The sequence below is a fragment of the Gavialis gangeticus genome, unplaced genomic scaffold (assembly GCF_001723915.1).
Source record: "Gavialis gangeticus isolate Ggan-Ray unplaced genomic scaffold, GavGan_comp1, whole genome shotgun sequence".
In the NCBI taxonomy this organism is placed as follows: domain Eukaryota; kingdom Metazoa; phylum Chordata; order Crocodylia; family Gavialidae; genus Gavialis; species Gavialis gangeticus.
This window is the reverse complement of record NW_017729008.1, coordinates 6,707,905-6,731,176: the sequence shown is the minus strand read 5'-3', so window position 1 is coordinate 6,731,176 and position 23,272 is coordinate 6,707,905. Positions and strand designations below refer to the sequence as shown.

Here is a 23,272-nt window from a genome sequence, read left to right as displayed (position 1 = left end):
ATATGTCACTGTGTGCATGATATATGAATTAGTGATCTATGTCAAACTTTTGGGGTGTATAGTGTATGTGCTTTAATTGGTGATAGGTATGCATGTGCCTAGGCTGGTTTGGATGTGTATGTGCCTGAGCTGTTAGTGTGTGTGTGTATGCACCTAATTGATTTGTGTGTTTGTATATGTGCAATTGCGTCACACCCTCCTGTCTAACAGCACAATACTGAGATCCTGAGAGTTGGCCTGACCCTACAGGGCAACACATGAAACTCCCAGGCTTGAGAGATCATGGCAGCTATGAACTCCAAGACGTGGGACTGTGTGAAAACGTAGAATCTGGGGGTTCATGGGGCCTGAGACTTGAGGATTGTGGCAGCCATGATCCCCCAGGTCTGGCTATTTTCACATACTCCCAAACATTGGGAATCACAGCTGCTGCGATCTCCCAGGTCTGGGATTTCATGCAGTGTTACACATGCAAACTAATGCTTGATGGCAACCACCTACAAAGTTAATACACATATTTGAGGTCTAACTTTATAGCTGGCTGGGGCTTTTTATTGCCTGATAAGTACTTTGTAGCTGGTCTTCAGGTAATTGTGCAATTAACCAGTTAGCTGTGGAATGTAACATGTAAAAAGGGAATTAAACTATGACTAGATCATGTCTTAAAATGAATTTTTTATATCCATTTTAACTACCCAAGAATAGACCATCTATTGCAAGATCAGTACACTAACACACACATTATAGAGTTTAATCTAGTATCTCCTTGATGTAAAATATGTTTAATATATAAAATGCATATTTTTAACCACATTAGTCTGAGAGAGGTTTTTAAAAACCTTTGGTAGGATGATATTTTACATTTGAAAAAAAGATACAGAATCCAGAATTTTAATGGGAATGCAAATGAGAATTGCTGTGGGTCAGTGAAGGTCATAGCAGCTTAATCATCAATTTATGTCAGCAACTTCTCACAAGTAACAAATGAGCATTAATAAAACCTGTTGTTTTAACAGATTGGACTACAAAATTATGATTATTGTAAAATTTGCTGAGATGCCTTTATGCATCTGAAATTTAGTTTAAGTTCATTGTTTATCTACAGATTTTATAACAATTTACTTAGAAATCATTAATATGTGTTGCTTTCTTCATATTCTAGTTGCATAAATTAACATTTTAAAATGACTATGCTTTACTTGCAATGTTTTAAAATCATGTAACTGTGGGCGCATCTACATGTGGTGATTTAAGGTGCATTAGCAATTTTTAAGGTGTATTAAGGCACAGTACATGTGTGTACCCTTAATGCATCTTAGCCAGGGATTTTAAGCTAATTGCACCTAAATTTAATATCTGCGTAAAGCAAGTATGAAATTTAGGTGCAATTAGTTAAGGTGGCTTAACCCACGTGTAGGTGCTATAAGGTGCTTTAACACTATGTGACTAAGCGGAGCTGAGCCTATAAGGCCTTTGCCTGCCTGATTCAAGGTTGAGTCCCCACCCATATTGCACCCAGCCTGCCCCGGTGCAGCCATGCAGAGCCCCCAGGAACTGATGCCATCTCTCCCACCCACAGTGTCCAGGTGCTTGCCCAAGATGGAGGTGGGTAGAGCAGAAAAAGCCATGCTGGGCATTGGGGGCAGATGCAGTCCCAGGCCACCTGCTGTCTCAGTCGGGAGCCCCAACTCCAGTGTCTGCACCTTGCAAAACAGCACCTGCCATATTGTCATCTTGGCAGTGCAGGGTCCTGGGGCCTCAGCTCTGGCCTGCTCTCATCCAATGCTGGGGAGGCAGGAACACAGGGAGGGGGTTAGAGCTGGGACTGGGGCTGAGTTGACTGCATTCAGGCAGATTGGAGGCTCCCACCCCCTCAGCTGGTGCTGGGCTGTACCCCCTGGTTATGCTTATACTGGCTTCTAGGGGCTGTCCAGGGTTCTGACCATGGCATGTTGTCCAGCGAGCCACATTAGGTGCCTTAAGGAGCCCACATGTAGATGCATGTCTGAATCCCCTTAATATGTCACAGGCTAAGGTGCATTAACTTTAGGTGCACATAAATTCACATGTAGACCTGCCCTGTGGTATCCAAAAGGCCAAGTTTTCACTCATAAAATCATAGAAAATTAAAGTTGAAAGGGACCTCAGAACATCATCTAGTCCAACCTCCTGCTCAAAGCAGGACTATCAGCAACTAGATCATCCCAGCCAGGGATTTATTTGACCAGGCCTTAAAAACCTCCAAGGATGGAGATTCTACCACCTCTCTAGGTAACTCATTCCAGTGCTTCACCACCTTCCTAGTGAGAAAGCTTTTCATAATATCCAACCTAAATTTCCCTTGCTGCAACTTGAGTCTGTTGCTCCTTGTCCTGTCATCTGCTACCACTGAGAACAGTCTAGCTCCATCCTCTTTGGAACCATCGTTCAGGTAGTTAAAGGCTATTATCAAATCACCCTCAGTCCTCTCATCTGCAGACTAAACAAGTCCAGTTACCTCAGCCTCTCCTCAGAAGTCAAGTGCCTTAGCCCCCCAAACCATTTTTAATGTCCTCCACTGGACTCTGTCCAACTTGTCCACATTCTTTGTGTAGTGGAAGGCACCAAACTGGTCACAGTACTCCAAATGTGGCCTCACCAGTGCAGAATAGACTGGAATAATTACTCCCTTTGATCTGCTGGCAACGTTTCTACTAATGTAGCCCAGTATGCGGTTAGCCTTCTTAGGACCAAGGGCACACTGCTGACTCATATCCATCTTATTGTTTACTGTAAACCCCAGGTACTTTTCTGAAGAGCTGGTGCTTAGCCAGTCAGTCCCCAGGCTATAGCCATGCAGGGGATTGTTCCATCCTAAGTGCAGGACTTTGCACTTGTCCTTGTTGAACCTTGTAAGATTTCTTTTGGCCCAAAGAACTCCAAAGGACTCCTGAACTTGCCATTTTTTATGTTCTTGTGGTTGTACATTATAATTATATTAATTGTATTAATTAAAAAAGCTTGATTTAATTGTGAATGTTTTTAATGAATTGAATGAAAGTTTTGAATTTCCTAGTTCAAAATCTCTTTTGAGTTTGTATCATTCAAGGTTCACCTAAATGTATCATCTTCTTTCTGCATCCCGAGTTGTACCTATCTATAATCTATCTGTTACTTTTGAAGAAAGAAAGAAATATAGTGCCATGAGGAAAAACATTATGGAATCATAGAACATTAGTGTTGGAAGGGATCTCAGGAGGCACTGAGGAGAAATTAAGTGTTTAACATCACATGAAGAGGACACTGTAAATATTTTTCAGCTAAATTCGAGGTGACAAAACTCTAGTTATTGTAGAAGGTAAACATATAAGTTTCCTTACCTCATACCAAACAGACAATATGGCAGCATTCCTATAATTTAAACACCTGTTAGAAAATATGTTAACAAAGCAGTTTTTTTCTAGGAAAATTTGTATAATTTATATTTAGAGACATACAATATACATTTATATCAATGTTTTTATCAGGCCAACAAACACAAATCCTTTTCCCCCTAAGAAATAATAGAAATATGCATGAATATTAAAACAGTTATACAATCACTATAAGGCCTTATTAATGTACAATATGTGCATACTATGTAAAACAGGAATGTTATACAGTTGTGAAGAACAACAGCTGTGAATTTAACCTAAGTATGTCTTAGAAGCAGAGTGTTTTTTTATGTCTGTGCTGTGCAGTTTTAAAATGGCCTAGAATAATGCCAAGCATTGCTAATGTGCATACCTGACATGCTAACTACAGTGGTAATTTTATAATCAATTTTAAATTATTGGAAATTCAGAATCAATTTAGAGAATGAAATCTTCCTATCCTTAGAGGCATGATGAAACAAATTATAATTTAAGATGAAGGAAATATTTGCTTTAAATTTTAAAATCCATAAAAGTTCAAGAAAAGGATAACCACATTACAATGAATACAGACTTGTCACTGTTAAGCACTTCAGAAAGATTTAACTGAAAACTGTATTAAATGTTTCAACAATTATTTTAGTGTTATAAATTTCCATTTACAGTATCAAATAAAGATTAAACCATTCTAATAAAAAACCTTACCTTGAAAATGAGAACTTTTCTGACGTCTGGATGTCACTGACTGGATAGGCAGGAAACATGCAACAATATTCAATTTGTCTAATTGATGTGTTTGTCACCTAAAACCAAAGATGAGTCATCTCTGAATTTTGTAACATCTAACACAAAAGATGCCAGCCTCAAACAACTGATCCTTCTGTGTCTGGTTCACCTAATCAACACGACTGAGTTGAAGACTGATATTTAGGGAAAAAAGGATGCATAAGCACAAAGTGTCAGCCACTTTATCTAAATATCAACAGGTTCTGGGTTCAGAAGTTTTTTTGTATAAGTGACTACACATACTGTGCAGTCATCAGTGATTGATTGTTTGAATATTTTCTTTCAGTACAGTAAGAATCCTCCTGGTGCCAGAATCTTTTGGATTTAGACCCTGCCTCCAGAATCCCAACTATAAGTTGTCTTGGGAGAGAGGATAGCAAGAAGAAACAATTCCCACTTAAAAGTGCAGATTGAGAAGTCAGGGAGGGACATTTTACTTTGATTGAAATCAACATTTGGATTTAAAGAGTGAAATGATTGCTTTTCTGGAACACTGGAATTTAGATTTTTACATCTCTTCTGCTTTAGGACTCAAATGTATTAATTTTGTATATTGGCAATTTTTACCAATTTGCATAGGTACTACCAAGAAATCTGATTTCAAATAGCTCATAGAAACTTAGAAATACTTTAGAAATAACCCTGAAAATAGAATTAGATTAGAAATCATCTAAAAGTAAGATAGTGAATATACTGTAGTGAAGTAAAGTTATGATTTTGTAATTTTTATCCTAAAATAATACTTAAATTGGGTTATAGAATTTAAGTCTGACAAATTAAGTCTAAGTTTCTTTTGATATCTGATTCAATTCCTTGTTTTCACATAGACAGCCTGTAACAACAAATAAATAAGTAAATATTAGGTCTGTCAAATGATTAAAAAACGTGATTGCAACTACTTGCATAATTAAAAAAAAGTTACAATTAATCATGATTTTAGTTGCATAGCTAAAAACTCAAAACTATGTGCAGAAAAGCTCAAATTCTGCAAAACTATGCAGATACATTGCATGGTTGGGGGGGTATGTGTGGGAATTTGTTGAAGGTGTGGGGGGCTGTGGGTGGGTGTGGGTAGGGTTTGGAACCTGGGGATGGGGGTTCCTGCATGCCCTGGAAGGATGCAGAGTACTGTGGGTCAGGAGTGAGGTGTGGCAGCAGAGTTGGGGAGAGGGCTGTGGCTTGGGAGTGAGGGACAGGTGTGCATGCACATGTGCATGCGCGCGCGCGCGCACACACACACACACACACATTGCCAAGCAGGTAACACTGGACAGGAATGGGTATGGAGTGGGGGAAGGGCAGGGGGGCGATCAAGGCCCCCATGGTAAGGGAGTGGGCAGAGGCAGGAGTTTGGGTGAATGGGGCCCTGGGGCTGGGATGGTTCATGGGATGGAGAATGGGTGGCTTGTCCAGGTGCGGGGACACATGTCCCATAGACTTGTGGGCAGGGCAGGGATGGGCTGGGATGGGCATACAGCCCTGGAGGAGGCACAGGAGGCACACACCCTCTGGATTTGTGCACAGGGCAGAGACAGACTGCAGGCTCAGGGCTCTGTGCCCTGCTACCATTGCCCTGGGACCTGCATGACAGCATGCTATGCATCCCTGCTGCCAAGTGGGCAGGGGATGCATGGAACTGCCAGCACATGGGTCCCATGGTAATGACAGCAGGGCACAGAGAGCCCCAGCTCCCATCCTGCAGCCTGCCTGCAACCTCCGCACAAATCTGGGTGGCATATACCTCTCATGCCTCTCCCGGGGGTCTGTGCAGCAGTGAGATTCATGCCCCTTTTGCACCCTGCCCCAGCCCTGGGGCCCCATTCACCCTAGTGCCTGCCCCTGCCCTACTCCCTCCCTTACCATGAGGGCCTTGATTTCCCACCCGCTTCCTTCCCCACTCCCTTTCTTCCCCTTACCTGCTAGGCAGTGCTGTACACACTGCTGGACTGAATTCCTGGCCATGTGCAGGCTGTAGCTGCTCGTCTGTATCTGTATGTACTCCTCTGTATGCAGTAGCCTGGAGCCTATGCCTGGGCTGTCCTGAGGTCCTTTGCATTGCCACTGTGGCCCCACTGCATGGGAAGGAGGCAGCAGGGATGGCAACGGAGTGCAGTCCAGGTGCAGGCTCCAAAACCACATGCATGATTTAACGCAGTTAAAAAAAATAATAATGGGAATACCAATTAACATGCTAATCACACTTGTTAACTGTGATTAATTGACAGCCCTAACACACACACGCACACACATACACACACACTTTGTATTTTTGTTGGCTTACTGAAGTTATTTTTGCTGCTCAGGAGAACTAACATTGAGCTAATAATTGTCTTGGGGTTATAGTAAAATGTAATAATGTATCAGAGAATACTGACACAAGCTACTGTGATGCAACTGTTATACATGCATGATCCTGTAGTGAAACAAATATAGAAGAAACCACTTCAACTTCAACCCTGCTCCATTCAGAGTCAAAGGTAGTGTGTTTTAGCTCAAAGGTTCTCAGCCTTTTTCTTCCTGAGACCCCCCCCCACCTAGCATGCAATAAAAACTCCATGGCCCACCCATTACACAATACATGGCCCCACTCAACTCAGCAGCAGAAGCACAGAGCCTCACCCACCCACCCAGCAAGGTGGAGGCTCTGGGGCTGGATGGGGCAGGCCTCCCCCCACCCCTTCCTTGGGACTTTGGGACTTGCCTCAGCCCTGGGGTGTCTGTTGCAGCTCCTTGCTGTGCTGGGCCAGGCCAAGAAGACCCCCTGAAACCTGCTTGCGGCCCTCTAAGGGGCTGCAGACCCCCCAGTTCAGAACCACTGATTTAGCTAACTAGAATTGTTACTGTATTATGGAGATGTAAATCACAGCGTAACAGCCTATGTACATTACACTATCTGGTTTTATTTTTAAAGTATCAAAAATGTACATTTTTTTCATAATTCTGCAGTGTGTGTATAGATATATAGATTCTGTGCATGGGATCCTTTGTCATAGCTCTCCCTTTTGATGATAATCCTTTGTTCTATTGCCCTGCTAAAATTCACTTCTAATTTTAAGCACTACTTAAAACTTACTGCTAAAACATCTGGCATTGCTATTTTTCAGTCACCTTATTGACTTACTCTCAGTGTCTCTTCTGTCTCTGTGCTGGATTGTGCATGTGTACACAGGGACTCAGAGAAATTTGGGATCCTGGCACATTTGGTAAGGGGCCTCCCACCTCCCATTTTGGAAACAGGGAATAGTGATCTGATTTTGGTGGGCAGGCATTAAGCTTGGGGGGCCAGGCACCCCTGTCCTCACCTCCCCCCCCCCCACAGACCAGGTGTATGTACAGGTGCACACATTTCTGAGACATCTCAGACATCTCGCTTTTGCATGTGACCAAGGAAAATTATTTCATAGACCTTAATCTTGCTTTGATTTCATGTTTATGCTTCAAATGCTAGTATATTTTTCTACACATTTTGATTCTGTTATAAACATTAAAGTTATGTGTGTATGTGAGTGTTGGTATTTTCAAATCTTATTCTCATTTCAATTCTGATATAAGAATGTAAATCCTTATCAACCCTACATTATTGTTATCCTTCTCATACTTTATATGATTATTGTAACACAGTTTCTTTCATGTGATTGTAACCATCTTCAGCCACCCTTGTATATATGAATGCTGCATTACCGTGAACTATATTTATAACAAAAATTTGAAATGTATCTCTCTGAAGTCTATGCTTATTCAGTTTAAGGTAATACTAAGAGGATTAGTATTACCCAGTTGTAACAGGGTGATCTGTCCCCTTAGGAAGGGACAGGTAGCTGTGTTAAGGGCATGTAGCTGTTGGGTCTTCTGGCAATGCAGAGTGGCCCAGTGGGAGCTTAAAAACCCCAGAGGAGAAGGCTGAGAAAGAGGACTGTGAAGGGATGGTTTGAGAAGAGGAAGCAAGTAGTGACTTGAACTGCCTGCCACAAGAGGAAGGCAGGCTGCCGCATGGGGAGCCAGAGGGTTCCTCCTCAAGTGCCAGAGAGGGAAGAAGGTTTTCTTTTGTTGGCTTATGTTTGCTATCTATGGAGCATTTTGTTTATGAAGGCTGGCCAAGGTGCCTCTAAAGCTGGCAGGCCTGGAAACCTGTGGAGCTAAGGGGGGTTTCATAGTTGCAGGGGAAAACCACTTTTCTTGTAGGAGGTATTACCCTGGCCAAGGTAATGCCTCCCACTTTCACTTCCACTGGGAAGATTTTGGCTGTACACCAACTTTATGGAAATGGGAGACTCCTCCATAGCTTGCTCCTGCAGCTGTATGACTGAGGGCAAGCAAAACACTGGGGCATTCAAATCCCAAGCCTCTGGGCTTGGGCCTTTACATAGGACACCCTCCAAAGGATTTGGAAGCATCTGAAACCCCAGGCAGGGATGGAGGATGCCAATAGTAGGCCCACATAAGGTTGGTTCTTGAATGACTCATGGATTTTGGAATTGATCTGGCTGATTTGACTTGGGACACAAAACATTTTCCTTAAAAAATAAAAACAAAAACCCCTGTGTACACCAGTTTCCAAGTTTTTATTAGATTACTTTTCAGTATTAGCTTATCTGCTTTACCAGCTAGTATTTTGATTCTTTGCTTTATTCCTTTTAGAACTTTAATATTGATTTACATTGTTCTAATTGTGACCTAATTTACTTTCACTGAATAGAATATGGTTGGGTTCACTTCTTTCACTGATTTGTACAATTTCTTTAATTATAGTTGCTGAGTTACATAAATGATGCTTAACCATTTACCAACCAACCAACCAACCAATTAATATTATCCTTTTGATACTGTTAGTAATTGATAGAATACCATTACTGTTAGTCCATATTGCTTTCTGAATGTTTTCATTTCTGTGAAATAGTTAATCAAAATTTTCTGTTTTGTTTTTTTCTTTTAAAAATTTAGCTTGGTTACATACAAGTAGATTTCATTATGCACTTACTGCTATTTTAATATGGTCTAATTCAGCAAATTCAACTGGTTGTTAGTTTGCTTATTTTCTTTAATGCCTTTAATAAGCTATTCCTTTACTTCATAGGCGAGTGTGTGTTAGTTTTGGTGGTGTCCTGTAGTATATGAGAGAAGAACTTTGGTGATAGAATGTCGGAATACTTTCCTGGATGTGTCTCAAAAACAGCAGCTACTTACCCATCTCATTAATTGTTTCTACAAGATGTCAATTTTGATTACTTAGTGTATGGTTTTTGGTGACGTTAATTTTATTCCTTCACATCACTATATTTGCAATTCTTGATTTGTAGTTGCTATTTGAAATAAGATACTAGCTCATTTTGACTTGTCCTTTTCTTCTTACTATCTCCTTTCTTTTCTTTAAGTAGCTCATGGCAATTCCCTTAATATCCTCCATGTCCTCTAAAAATGCCTGTATCTCTGTTCATTCAAGCTGGTCCCTCCAATCAGCAACTTCATATTTCCTGAGAGTTTGGATTGGGACACCATTACTCATTCTTCTAACCTCTCACAAGTGTGGGGCCTGTAATCTTCAATTCGCTATGCAGAAAAAAAACCCAAAATGAGGCCATGTAAATTATTTAAATAGACTTTATTGCTTAAATTCATTCTCATCCACACAGGAAGTCTGCTTACAATCTGTTCAAAAAATAAACTAACATTAACAAGTGCGATTGCTGCAGGCATACTCCTGGAAAACTCTTTACACACAATCACCTCATAATAAAATTCTTCCTGTACTGTACCATGGAAGTTTTAAATTAAAACTTTAATTAAACTTTATTGGAGAAAAAAAGATTCACCGATGCCTTGAACAAACATTGAATCATAGCCATTTTAGAAGTATTTAACATTTACAACTCACATTGTTGTACCCTGTAATGTAAAATAGTTCTAATTATTTTTATATTCCCATGTTTACACAGATCCTGTAATTTGAGGGGAAAAAATAAATTGTGGATCTTGTTCGTGTGTATTCACCATAGCAACAAAAAAGTACTCACAGGCAAGCTAAGGAAGTACAGTTTGGATGACTGGATTGTAAGGTGGATAGAAAACAGGCTAGATTGTTGGGCTTAAATGGTAGTAATAAATGGCTCGATGAGTAGTTGGCTGCTGGTTTCAAGCAGAATGCTCCAGGGATCAGTCCTGGGGCCAGTTTTGTTCAAGTTCTTCTTCAATGATCTGGAAGATGGGATGGAGTGCACCCTCAGTAAGTTTGTGGATGACATTAAGATGGGTGGAGTAATAAATATTCTGGAGGGGTAATGCTAGGATTCAGAGTTACCTAGGCAAATTGGAGGATTGGACCAAATGAAATCTCTTGGGCTAGGTAAAGGCATTCAAAAAGCCTGAAGCCGAATTGGTCTAAGTCACACAGGTTTTCTGTAAGTGGTGTAGTTTAGATCAGTACCAAACAGAACAGAACACACATTCACCATTTGGTGGGGATCGAAGTAGGGGGCAAATCTTAAACCAGGTTCTGCCATTTTTAAACCAGTCTGTGTGCTGATCTCCTGTTCTGTTGTGGGTATAGACCAGTTTTGTGTGCTGATCTTCTGTTTTGTTATGGGTATAGACTGGTTTCCAATTAGTTATACTGTAAAAGTGTAATATCTGTACCTGGCCACAAAGTTCAATAAGGAGAAGTACAAATCCTTCATTTAGGATGGAATAACCTCATGCATTGGTACAGGCTGGGGACAGATTGGCTAAGCAGCAGTTCTGCAGAAAAGTACCTGGTAGATACAGTGGGCAATAAACTGAATATGAGCCAAGAAGGAGGAACAGCATACTTAGCTGCATTAGCAGGAGCGTTGCCAGCAGATTGAGGAAAATAATTATTCCCCTCTATTCTGCACTGGTAAGGCCACATCTGGAGTACTGTGTTCTGTTTTGCGACCCCCCGCTAGAAGAAAGATGTGGACAAATAGGAGAGAGTCCAGCAGAGGGCAATGTAACTTATGAGGAGAGGCTGAGGGAACTGAACTTATTTAGTATGAAGAGAAGACTATGGGGGGGGATTTAATAACAGCCTTCAACTACCTGAAGGGTGTTTACAAAGAGGAGGGAGTTCAACTTTTCTCAGTGGTGGCAAACAGCCAAACCAGAAGCAATGGTCTCAAGTCACAGCAAGGGAAGTTTAGGTTAGATATTAGGAAAAACTTTCTTACATGGTGTGGTGGCGAGAAGCCCCCACAGGCACTAAGGTTGCTGGGGGCAGCCCTGGGCATTCTTAGGGGTAACAAGCAAGCTCCCTTAAACTTACTGCCAGGAGTGGAGCTGGAGCCATGCGAGCTAGCATTATGCCGGCTTTTTGGGTGTCTGCTTCCCGGAAGGGGTGGTGGACAGCTAATTGCAGCAGCTGATGTCACCATCACAGGAAATTTAAAAACCCAGCCAGAAGCTGCCGGAGGGGAGGAGGGAGAGAGCCAGCTGGGAGCATACTGGGTAGCCGGTGGCTCTGGAGGCTGGCAGTAGCAGCTTTGCAGGCACTGTCCCTGCATCAAAGGCAGGGGGAGCAGTGTCCTGCATTAGGCTGGGGACGGTCAATCCCCAGCCTCCTTAATTTCAAAGCTTATAGGAGCATCCCTCTCCCCTGGAAGGAAAAGGACACAAAACAACGGGAGCTCAGACCTTTGGGATCAGGGTCTGAGGCTCCAGATGCCTTAACATCCAGGCAACTTGCCAGTGCCAAAGCTGATGCCTGACCCCTTAGTAAAGGGGTTTCCAAGGAATGGTGGAACAATGAGTGCAACACCCAAGCAGTTGGCGAGTGGATGGGGTGTAGGGGAGTCAGAGCCCTGAGGAACACCATGGCACTCCTGTGAGTACCCCACCTTCGGGTCTATAGGGGAAGAAGAACACCACTGAACCCCCTCCTTCTCTTCAAGTAATAACAAGTTGTGGCAGGAGAGTTGGGGTACCTTGACCAAGGGAGCAGTGTAGTACTCAAAGTGTCTGCAAGAGATGCCACACTTGGATGGTAGTAAAGCACTGGAATGGGCTTCCCAAAGAAGTTGTAGCACCTCCATCCTTGGAAGTTTTGAAGGCCAAGGTAGACAGAACTTTGGCTGGGGTGGTATGGTTGGGGATAGTCCTTATTTGACCTCCTGAGGGTCCTTTCCAGCCCTAAGTTTCTGTGATCCTATGACTAACATTAACTACATTTCCCATTTCTCAATTCCCTTTATGAAAACTTTAGTTTGAATTTATATCAATATCCCAAATGACACGTAGTGCAATCATTGTCATTTTGCTTGTCAGAATTAAAAGATTTCTATGAAAGAAAATCATTAATGCATTTATTGTTATAATATTAATTTACTATAAATGTGATATACAGTATCAAACATCTCTTTCTTTTGGTTTCCATAAACAGCACTCAGGTCACCCTGAATACCAGCCATACTTAAAGCATAAGGCTGGAACTGTTAAGTTAATGCATTGTTTCTTTTTTAAAATTCATGTTTACTTTTGCCTCTATGAATACTCCAAAATTATTTTTAGAACCTTGGAAACACTATATAAATCTTAAAGTTTGCTAGTTGTTTTATGAAGAACTGAAACAAATACATAATAATGCTTAAAAGCTTGATGCTGAGAACTTTTAAATGCATTATCTCTGTTTAGCTGACTTTTGACTAATTATAAACCTATGTTGCATGTCACAAGAGGAGTAAAAACATGGTAGTTTTATCAGGTACTGAAAAGTATATAAGATAATAACTACCTCTTGCATAGCTATGGTGAGTAAAAATACTTAGGAATGGCACAAAATATAGTTATCAAAAGTTGAAAAAACAGAATGTAAATTATCTAACAGTCTAGTGATATAATTCTTCATTTTGTGTTTTTTCCCACAGAAAAGATTTCTTTCTATAGAAACAAAATTAGAAAAAAGTCACAGAAATCTAGAGTGTTAGTCAATTGTAATGCTGCAACATTTTGTACCTCAGGTTACTGAACACTTATTTCTTCATCTGCTACAAAACTGTTTAGTGAACCTCTTTATTCTGGCAGACACATTCCTTATGTTTTGCTAACTCATACACCCAAAGCCCTTGTATAAATATAATCTTTGATTGCTTCTATATTTGAATGCTCCAGCCCCACTGTAAGTTCTCTGTTGATCTCTTCTATTTTGTTTAGAAATAAGTGGGAGTGACTTGAATAGTAGGTACAAATATTCCTTTAAAATGAGGCATTTACTGCAAAAGATAAAAAAACAGCAAAACTACTTGAGCTGGGTACCCCTACATTAAGACGCCTGAAGAAGGGTATTTTGATACCCAAAAGCTTGCCTGCAAGTATGCAGTTGGTCCAATGAAAGACTGCACCCATAACAATTCTTGCTTCTCATCTACTACTAAACCATTTTTAATTTAGGACAGTTGGGCTTACTCCAGGTAAAAACTCCTGTTCCACCGAGTAGTGGCCAGAGTAGACTTAGGTGCCTAAGTGTGGTCTTATTCTGCCCTGTTCAAGTCCCAGAAATACCATTAATGCATCTACTTCTGTAACAAGCTCAAATTAAATCACAAAAAACCAATGAAAAGGAGAAGGACTTAACCACCTATCGACTATTTTTCAGGGGCTTGAGCAGGATTGGAGTATGATTACATTTAGGCATCTAAAACCACTTAGGTACCTAATAGCCAGAATAAGATCATGTCTGAGCTTGGAATCTACAATGAACAGGGAGGGCAGGGCTGGGGGAGCTAAAGTAAATCAGGCATTTGCCTTCTGAATCATTAGTGACCACAATGACTGGTGTCTTCTGGCCTGTGGATCTCCCCACAGGTCTGAAAATCTGGTGGTGGAAGAATGGTAGCAGCACTAATTACCACTCTCCTGCTGCCATATTTCTGGATCCATGGGGAGCCCTTGGAACTTGGATCACACAGCCCTGAACACTAGATTGCACTGACACAGGGTCAGGCCAGCCACAGTGTCACTGCATCACTAGATCTGGCACACAGGATTGGGATGGCATGTGGGGTTTTGCTACCATGTGGGCAGATTTGGTGTGGAGGGTCAAATGAACATGTAGCCAGATCTGGCACACATGTACTTTGTGGGCTGTAGGCACAATTGGGTCTGGACAAGACAGCTAGGCTAACTCAACGGGTCACAACTGTGGACCAGCCTCATGAACTGACCCTGAACAGGATCAAGTCTGCAGAAAACAGCCCATGGACTTGCCCCCATCACTCATCCATCCTATGGGGCCAGAAGGAGGAGCACCACTGGACTAAAGCAATAATAATATACTAGATGAGCTGTTGTTTGTTCTATGCACTATGTAATTTAGTAATGTATTCTAATATTACACATTTGGTCTTCCCTTAAAAATCTATACAAGAGTATAGATTAAGTCTGAAGACACTCAATTTAAGTAGAATATATTGCATAGGAACCTTTGAATTGAGGTTGTTTTTCATATGTAGTATTCCATGCATGTAAAGTACCATGATGAACTACGTCATTCCTTGATTGACTGTTTAGGAAATCAACATTTTTCAAGCAAGAAATTTTTATCTTGCATGATTTTATTATATTTCTGATGTAGTGGTTTATTCTAATAGTATATTTGTGTGAATTTGTTTGTCCTAAGATTTTTCTATAGGTCCCAACACATTGAGTGCATCCACGGTAGCTAGGAAGTCCTTTCTTCTTCATACATGTATGTGGTCAATCATAACTTTTCTTTCTACCCAGGATCTCTATAAATTTGGGGGATTGTGGGGGGAGAGCAATACATAAAAGAACATAGCAGCTTATTTTTGTGATTATTTTTCATGCCATAGAGTATAAACAGACATTGCAAAATAGAGCTGATCACATGACCTAGAATGTACTGGTATGTGTCTCAGCACAGCTGAGCCACACTGGGCAAAACAGATGTTGCCTGTTGTCTCATAGGAATGGGTCCTTACCACCCCTGGAAATGGCTGGGACCCAATCTTGTGGGGTAACACTTGAGGTGTGCCTCTGAAAATGGGGAAACTAAGGTTTCCCTGCTGGCAGAGGAAACCCAGGCAGGTGCTCCTGTGGCTTCAGGATTCCAGTCCTTCATGCCTTGGGAAGGGAATTCCCGGATCATATATGATTGGGTCCCTGAAGCTCTGGAAGCACCTACCCAGGGTAGCTGGAGAGCATGGCCAGCTCTGGGCTGCCCACACCCTTTTTTTGCATTTAAGTAAACAGATGTCTGCCACAAACTATCAGCACAAATTTATACCACCTACGTCATGGCCACACATTTTGGGCATTTGTGTTGCGATAAGGGACATAGGTGTTTGTTTAGCCATTTTGTCAACATAAGGCACCATAAAGGTAACATCTGTTTCCATCCATAGAGTTCCTTTTTTGATGCTTGCTGAGAGGGATTTATTCACATATCTGTTGGGATACCATCTTCAGTGACTGCATCATCACCAGTACTGATTGCTATTCCATACCTCATTCTGTGTGTTAAACTTTGAATTCTGTTCCTTTATATGGGCCAACAGCAAGGCAGGCACATCAGCAACCTCTTCATTGATAACACACTCTAGTTGCAATGGATATGCTTCTAATCTCACTTATCCTACTGATCCAGTTTTCTTAGAAGGATCTTTGAACTTAATATAGTGAATCACAGCAACCATCATTGATATATGGCTCATTGAGCCCCTAGCTTTGTCACTGCTTCACTATTCTGTGTTCATTGATACTTGCCTGTTTGGAATGTGGAGCCCTCAACTATCTGCATATGCAGACTGTACAAATTGCACCTGGCACATATTTAACTGTTGAAAGGGTCCTTCATGAACATTACCTGTTGTGCTGATCTCAATACCAATGTGTTTCCTGAGGGCACTGAAATTAATCAAGCTCCATAGCATAGTTCAATGTAAGTTAACTTCCATTGAGACTGTTTTAGAGTAAAGGCTGTAACTGTTAAAATACAATTGCAAGAAACTGGAGAGTAAATGTATTATCGGATGCAGTGTGTATTGCTCACATCTGTGAAAAAACCCTTTGCTCTCCTGATTGCTGAAGCAGACAGATTACTGCATTTGTCAAAATGGTTCCTTTCTGAGGGAATGTTTTCCTATCTTTTCTGTGTTGGTTTAGCTAGATACAGTCCCATCCTTTAAAATCCTATCTTGTGTTCTTTCTCAAAAACTTGTCTATGCTGTACAAAGCATTTTGTCACCTATTGATTAATAAAATGCAATGATATTTAGTTACTCTTAATGACTTTTCTGAATTATTTGAAGGTGTGTTGCCTAATCTGTCTCAATGCATGATTACAAATATTTAGTTGAGATTTATTTAAACATAGATGATCTTGTTGAGAGCAAGTTTAGATCACATGATCTCTTGAGATCCCTCCCAGTCCTGTTTTTAATAATTTGGTATGTCTTCTGTAATTGTATCCATACCTCAAGCTGTTTATAGAAGTATAGGACTGTAAGGGGCCTCCTAAGAGACGGAGAACAGTTCCTGTCATTAATAAGCATGTGTTAACCCAAGGAATCCTCATAATCACCACTTCAAACCCTCACTCACAACTACAATTTTTTGTGATAGTTCATCTTCACATTCAAGTGTTCTGATGTTGTTGCTACAAACTCCTTGAAAGAAATGGAAGAAACAAAGGCTCTATAAGAGGTTACAAGTGGATTTATGCAAGAACAGAGTCAAATTATAAATGAGAAGTTCAGTATGAAGAGTAGGTCTGAGAGTCAGTTCAGGTATACTTCACCATGCAGGAATTTTTGTTATTTTGGTTGGCACTAACGAAAACTCTTATTTGATTGGACGTTGGCAGATAGTTTATGTTGATCCTGATCTTCACAAGATGTCTCTTGTGTTATGCATTTGTTTTCAGTGACCTGAGATTCCACCATATTTGAGGCTGCTATTCCAAGTTGTACAATACCACAAATATACTAAACATTCTTGAAGATACAGGTATTTACCTGCTGACCTTGGGACTGAGATTTGACTTGTCAGGACTATATTTGTCAGACTTCAACACGGAAATTCACATAAGTACTCTGTTCTGATGGGTATCAACTTCAAGTGCTGATACCTCTAGAAGTATCAGGTACCAATACACTCATGAAATAAGATGTTTGTCTGCTGCTGTAAGTTTTAAATAGAGTGAACATTTAAATCCTATTAACTTGTATTGTTCTTACCAATTCAGTAAGTAAGATAGGTAAAGCAAGCAGTTATTGGCATTGTTGTTATTGATACCGCTATCCCGTATTGCAGGGAGTAGCAACCAATACTCACAGCATCACTGACTTTTTTTTAAAGCAAAAACAGTCATTTAATTATTGTTAATGCTATGCTAATGGTAGGATGAGGCAGGAGAGATACTTTTCAGGTAAGATTAACAGTTCACTAACATAATGCTTTACCTTCGCCAGAGTGTTGCTGTGGTATAACTCTCTGTAAAAGGAATTTTGTAGGAAAAAATGTTCTTTGTGTTGTCTATAGTAATGACTAATGGAAATACAGGGGATGCCAATACTACCAAATCAGTTGACTGGCATAAGATGCTTCTTTCAGTTGATTGTATTTGCAATGACCAAAATCTTAGTGATATCATTCAGGGATTTATTTGGTAGTCATGTTGGTCTAAGACAAAAAACATACAAAACTCCAGAACTCTTGGTTCAGAGATGATACCTCTTATTAGACCAACAAAGAAATCACAAACAAATATCTTTTTCTGGAAGCTTTTGGGTGCACATGCCCTTCCTCAGGCTCAGGAAAAGTTAAAGATGGTAAAAAGTCCCCATAGGTAGCAAATAAACTTCATTTTTGCACAGAGGAAGCTGAAGGTGGAAGAGTGTTCCTCTGAGTCCATGAGAGTCTTTGTGAGTTGCTCTTTGATGTGCAGATAAGGCAGGATTCCTTCCCTGGTGGTGTTAGATAGCAGGAAGGCAGGGAGATCTTTCTTTTTATTAAATATTTCTTCTTATTCAGGAATGAAGTTTTAGACCAAAATTGTCTAAAATTCAGCATCTTCCACATTTCACGGATGTATTTGGTAGCTGTGTTGGTCTGAGACAAAAAATGCAAATCTCTAGAACTCTTGGTTCAGAGATGATACCTTTTATTAGACTAACTAAGAAATTGAAAAAAAGAAAAGAAAAAAAAAGGAGAGATTTCTACACCTCTCTGCCTTCCTGCCGTCTGACACTACCAAGGAAGGACTCCTGTCTTATCTGCACATCAAAGAGCAACTCACAAAGACGCTTTCATGGACCCAGAGGAACAGACTTCCACATTCAGCTTCCTCTGTGCAAAAATGAGGTTTATTTTCTACCTATAGGGACTTTTTACCATCTTTAATTTTCTCTGAGCCTGAGGGACGAGTGTGTATGCCCAAAAGCTTGCAGAAAAAGTTAATTTTTTTTGTGATGTCTTAGTTGGTCTAATAAAAGGTATCATCTCGGAACCAAGAGTTCTAGAGTTTTGCATTTCTTAATTACAGCATTCACACATACCCAAACAATCAGAAAATATTTTATTGGTACACACATTTTGTAAATAACTCAGTCACAGTATACTGTTACTAGCATCATTTCTTGCAAATATCATTTCCAAATGATAACTGAAACAAGGAAGAATTTGTTTCTGAACATCAATAGCAACTGGGTTCACTAGGCTCTGACTTATTATCCTGTTCCTGACACTGATCATGAATAGAAAAAGGCAACCTGTTTTGAACTATGCACAAAGTTGGGAGCACTTGTCTTGCTTGCTTCACGTCTTTAGAAACCCAAGATGGTAACTACGCAGGGAAGGTAGGTTTTTATGTCTCATTATTTTTACTGAAACGTAGAAATCTGTGAAAAACCATATGCTGCAGATTATAGCCAGTTTTAGAGGTAGGATAATAGAAAGTTTAAAAAAAGAAAGAAAAATCACAGGATTTTGCCCCACTTTATAAAACGATGCAGAGAAGTCAGTGAATATCACTCTAGATGCAGTTTTTCTTTTTCTTTTTTTCTAGATTGTATGTAGCAGATTTATAGGGTGATCTACATTTCATGATTTTGCAATAACGTTAATAATAACTGTGTGCGCAGCAATCGGCACCATGCTTTCCCTGGACAATTTCCATTGATTCTTCTCATTCCACCTTCTCTTCCTTTCTGTGAAGCAATATAATTTTCCATGTATTATATTTCTTAAAACATTTTCATCATTAAAGTTTTCAGTTACAGGCAGAGTGTTAAGGTGCAGGAGGAATGTACTATAAGGACTAATAAGATTCCCAACTGAGCTTAGTATCTTTTCAGTTACAGTCAATGTATTTTAATTCATACTGGGTGTGTCTACACGTGCACCTGACTGCACAGCAACCACCAGTACTAAGCAGTCCTGGCACTGCACAGGTCAATTTCAAACATACTGCACAGTAGCAGCAATGTTGTAGTTCATGCCTGCTGATGATACATCACCGTAACTCATTGCTATGGCAACATAGCGTCTTATATAGGCATACCCCCTGGACACCCTAGTTGTGAAGAAGTTTTCCCTAATGTTCAGCTTGAAGCTATCTTCCAGGAATTTGTGGCCATTGTTTCCAGTTTTCCCTCAGGGTGCCCTGGTGAACAGTTGTTCACCGAGCCCCTGATGTACGCCTATATGAGACGCTATGTTGCCATAGTAGCCTCATGTATACCTCTGATATAGTCTCTCATCACATGGGTGGTCCTTCCCTGGACCCTCTCGAGCATTAGTATGTCCCTGTTGAAGTGCGGCACCCAGAATGGACGCAGTACTCCAGCTGCGGTCGCACCAATGTTGAGTAAAGCAGGAGAATCATTTCTTTGGTTTTACTGGAGATGCATCGATTGATGCACCCCAGAGTTTTATTGGCCCTAGCTGTTACTGCGTCACATTGCCAGCTCATATTCATGCTGGAGTCTTTTGTTACCCCCAGATCCCTTTCATTTGTAGTGTTGGTCAAGTTAGCGTTGCCCAGCCTGTAGGTAAGCTAGGGGTTCTTCCTTCCCAGATGCAGCACTTTGCATTTCTCTATGTTGAACCTCATCTGGTTCCATTCTGCTGAAAGTGTCAGTCTGTCTAGGTATGCTTTTATCTGCAGCCTATCTGCAGATGTGTCTGCACAACCCCATATCTAGGTGTTGTCCACGAACTTGGCCAATAGGCTTTTCACCTCCTCATCCAGGTCACTGATGAATTGTTGAACAGCACTGAGCCAAGTACTGACCCTAGGGGTACGCCGCTGCCCACATCTCACTAGGACAACACCGACCCATTCATCTGGACTCTCTGCATCCTACCTCACAACCAGTTTTTCACCCACTTGATGGTCCCACAGTTGAGCCCAATATCTTCCAATTTTCTGATCAGTACCTCATGGGATACCAGGTCAAAGGCTTTCTGGAAGTAGAGGTATATGATGTCAACCACTTTTCTCACATCCAGGTGACAAGTCACCTGATCATAGACAGAAATTAGGTTGGTCAGATGAGACCTGTCTTTGACAAAGCTATGCTAGCTCTTATTCAGTATCATGCCTTCTGCAAGTTTGTCACATATAGCCTCTGATGGATGTTTCTAGGATTTTCCCTGGAATATAATTTAAGCTAATTAGCTTGTAGTTTCCTGGGTCCTCATACTTCCCCTTCTTGAAGATGGGCACAACACTGGCCCTTTCAAGTCCTCTGGGATTTCTCCAGAGGCCCATGATTTTTGAAAGACTTTTGCCGGGGGCTCTGCGATTACTTCGGCCAACTCTTGAATCACTCCTGGGTGGAGTTCATCTGGTTCTGCTGATTTATATACATCTAATTTCTTTAACTGATCATACACCAGTTCTGTGGCAATGGTGGGAATGGTGTTAATCCTGCCCTGCTCATTTTGTACCCTACCTGGCATGTTGTTCCCCTTGGTCTTGTGAAAGACCGAGGCAAAGTAGTCATTTAGGAGTTCCTTTTTTTTCCTGAGTGGTAGTGACCTGGTATCCTGAGGCATTGAGCAGTGGCTCCACACTCCCATTAGTTTTCCTTTTACTCCCTATGTAGCTAAAGAAGGACTTCTTGCTGTCCTTAATTCTTGTAGCTAGTTTTTGTTCAGTTTCTGCCTTTTTGCCTAATCTGGTTTCTACAAATGCGGGCCATTGTCAAGTAGTCTTTCTTAGAGGCTGTCCCAAGCTTCCATTGTTTCTTTTTCTGAGGGCTGCAAGATCCCTGCTTAGCCAAGAGGGTTTTTTGACCCCTCTGCTACTTTTTCTTCATAAGGGAATGGATTTTCTCTGAGCCTTAAGGTTTATGTCCTTAAGGAACGAGCATTCTTCTTGTGCTTCCTTTACCTGTGGTCCTTGGTCTCTCAGGGCATTCTCAACTAGTGACCTAAGCTTATTAAAATTTGTGTTTTTGAAGTCTAAGACTTCAAGCTTGGTATCTGTTTTGTCAGCCTTGTGATGGACAGTGAGCGTAATTTCACACCTAGGCTACCCTGTATGTTTAAGTTGGTCACCAGGTCATCACCTTTGGCCAGGACCAGGTCAAGAAGTGCATTGCCTCTAGTTGGCCTGTGCACCTCTTGAGTCAAAAAAAGCTCTTTGGTGCTGCTTAGGAAGGATTGTCATTGATCCAAGCTGGCCGAGCATTCCTCCCAGGAGATGTCTGGGTAGTTGAAGTCACCCATGACAACCATGTCCCATGCACACGTGGCCTCTGTTAGTTCACAGGTGAATGCTAGATCAAGTTCCTCCCTTTCGTTAGGTGGCCTGTAGTATACACCTACAGTCAGGTCTCTCTCATCACACCTCCCCCGGAGCTTGACCCAGAGGGTTTCAAGCTGTTCTTCTTTGGGGCTAACATTGGCCTGCAGGGAGGTGCAATGCTCCTTCACATGAAGGGCAACACCCCCACCTCTCTTCCCCACCCAATCCCTGTGAAGAACGTAGCCCTTTATGGCTACACTCCACTCATGAGAGGAGTTCCACCGGATCCCTACTAGATTGTAGTACCCAATGGAAAACAAGAGGACTAGTTCCTCCTGCTTGTTTTCCATGCTTCTGGCATTGTTGTACAGGCACCTAAGTCCTTCTACTGAGGTCACTGGCCGCCTGTTGCATTGAAGGGGAGTTGTTTTCTCAGCTCCCATAAGAGTGGCCTGCTTGGTTTCATTGTCAATAGGGCTTTCCTGTATATTGGTCCCCTGGTAGGCCTCAGTTAGTGTTTCCCCATCCCGCTGTGATCTTAGTTTAAAGCCCTCTCTAAGAGACTGGCCACCCTGGCTGAGAAAAGGGACTTACCTTTCCACATGAAGTGGCTTTCATCTTTCCCCAGGAGTCCTCCGTCCTTGAAGTAGGCACCGTGGTCGTAGAAGCTGAAGCCTTCTTGGTGGCACCACCATCAGAGATGGTTCATCTCATCAATGCATTCTTGCCTCCTTGGACCATGGCCTGCAACAGGGAGCACAGAGGAAAAAACTACCTGAACCCCCAATCCTTTAAGCCCGGATTGGAGAGCCTTGTAGTCACTCATGACGTGGTCTGGATTGCTCCTGGTCATGTCATTTGTTTCCTCATGTATAAGGAGCATGAGGTAGTAATCTGTGGGCTGGACAAGCCTGGGGATCCTGTGTGTGACATCATGGATCCGTGCCCCAGGGAGACAGCAGACCTTCTGTGCTGTGGGATCTGGGCGGCAGATGGCTCCCTCTGTTCCTCTCAGCAGGGAGTCACCTACTACGATTACCCAACATTTTCTCCTCTGATTGCTCTGTTGTCTTGTAGCCTGCCTGGTGGTAGCTATGGGTACGGACTCTGTTGCTGCACTTGTCATTGCCACACTCACTCCCAGTGATGCCAGGGCCCCAAATCAGTTCCCAGCTGCACTAGAGGAGTTGTTCCAGGAGTGCAGGGTCTAATTCTGCATTGGCTAGAACTAGAGGTAACTGTCTACCTTCTGTCTATGTTGGGTCCCTTTTGTGTTGCTGTCCCGCCGTTTGAGCAATCCTGAAAAGAATCATAGAATCATAGAAACAGGGTCAGAATGGACCTTGTAGATCTTCAAGTCTGACCCCCTGCCTGG

The 23,272-nt window shown here is 41.6% G+C and overlaps 1 protein-coding gene across 6 annotated transcripts in view; it reads left to right on the top strand.

Annotated features, from left to right (window-relative positions):
- The window catches only part of FAM19A5 (family with sequence similarity 19 member A5, C-C motif chemokine like), an 854,206-nt gene that overhangs the window by 196,067 nt on the left and 634,867 nt on the right, over window positions 1-23,272 (top strand). The window lies entirely within an intron of this gene.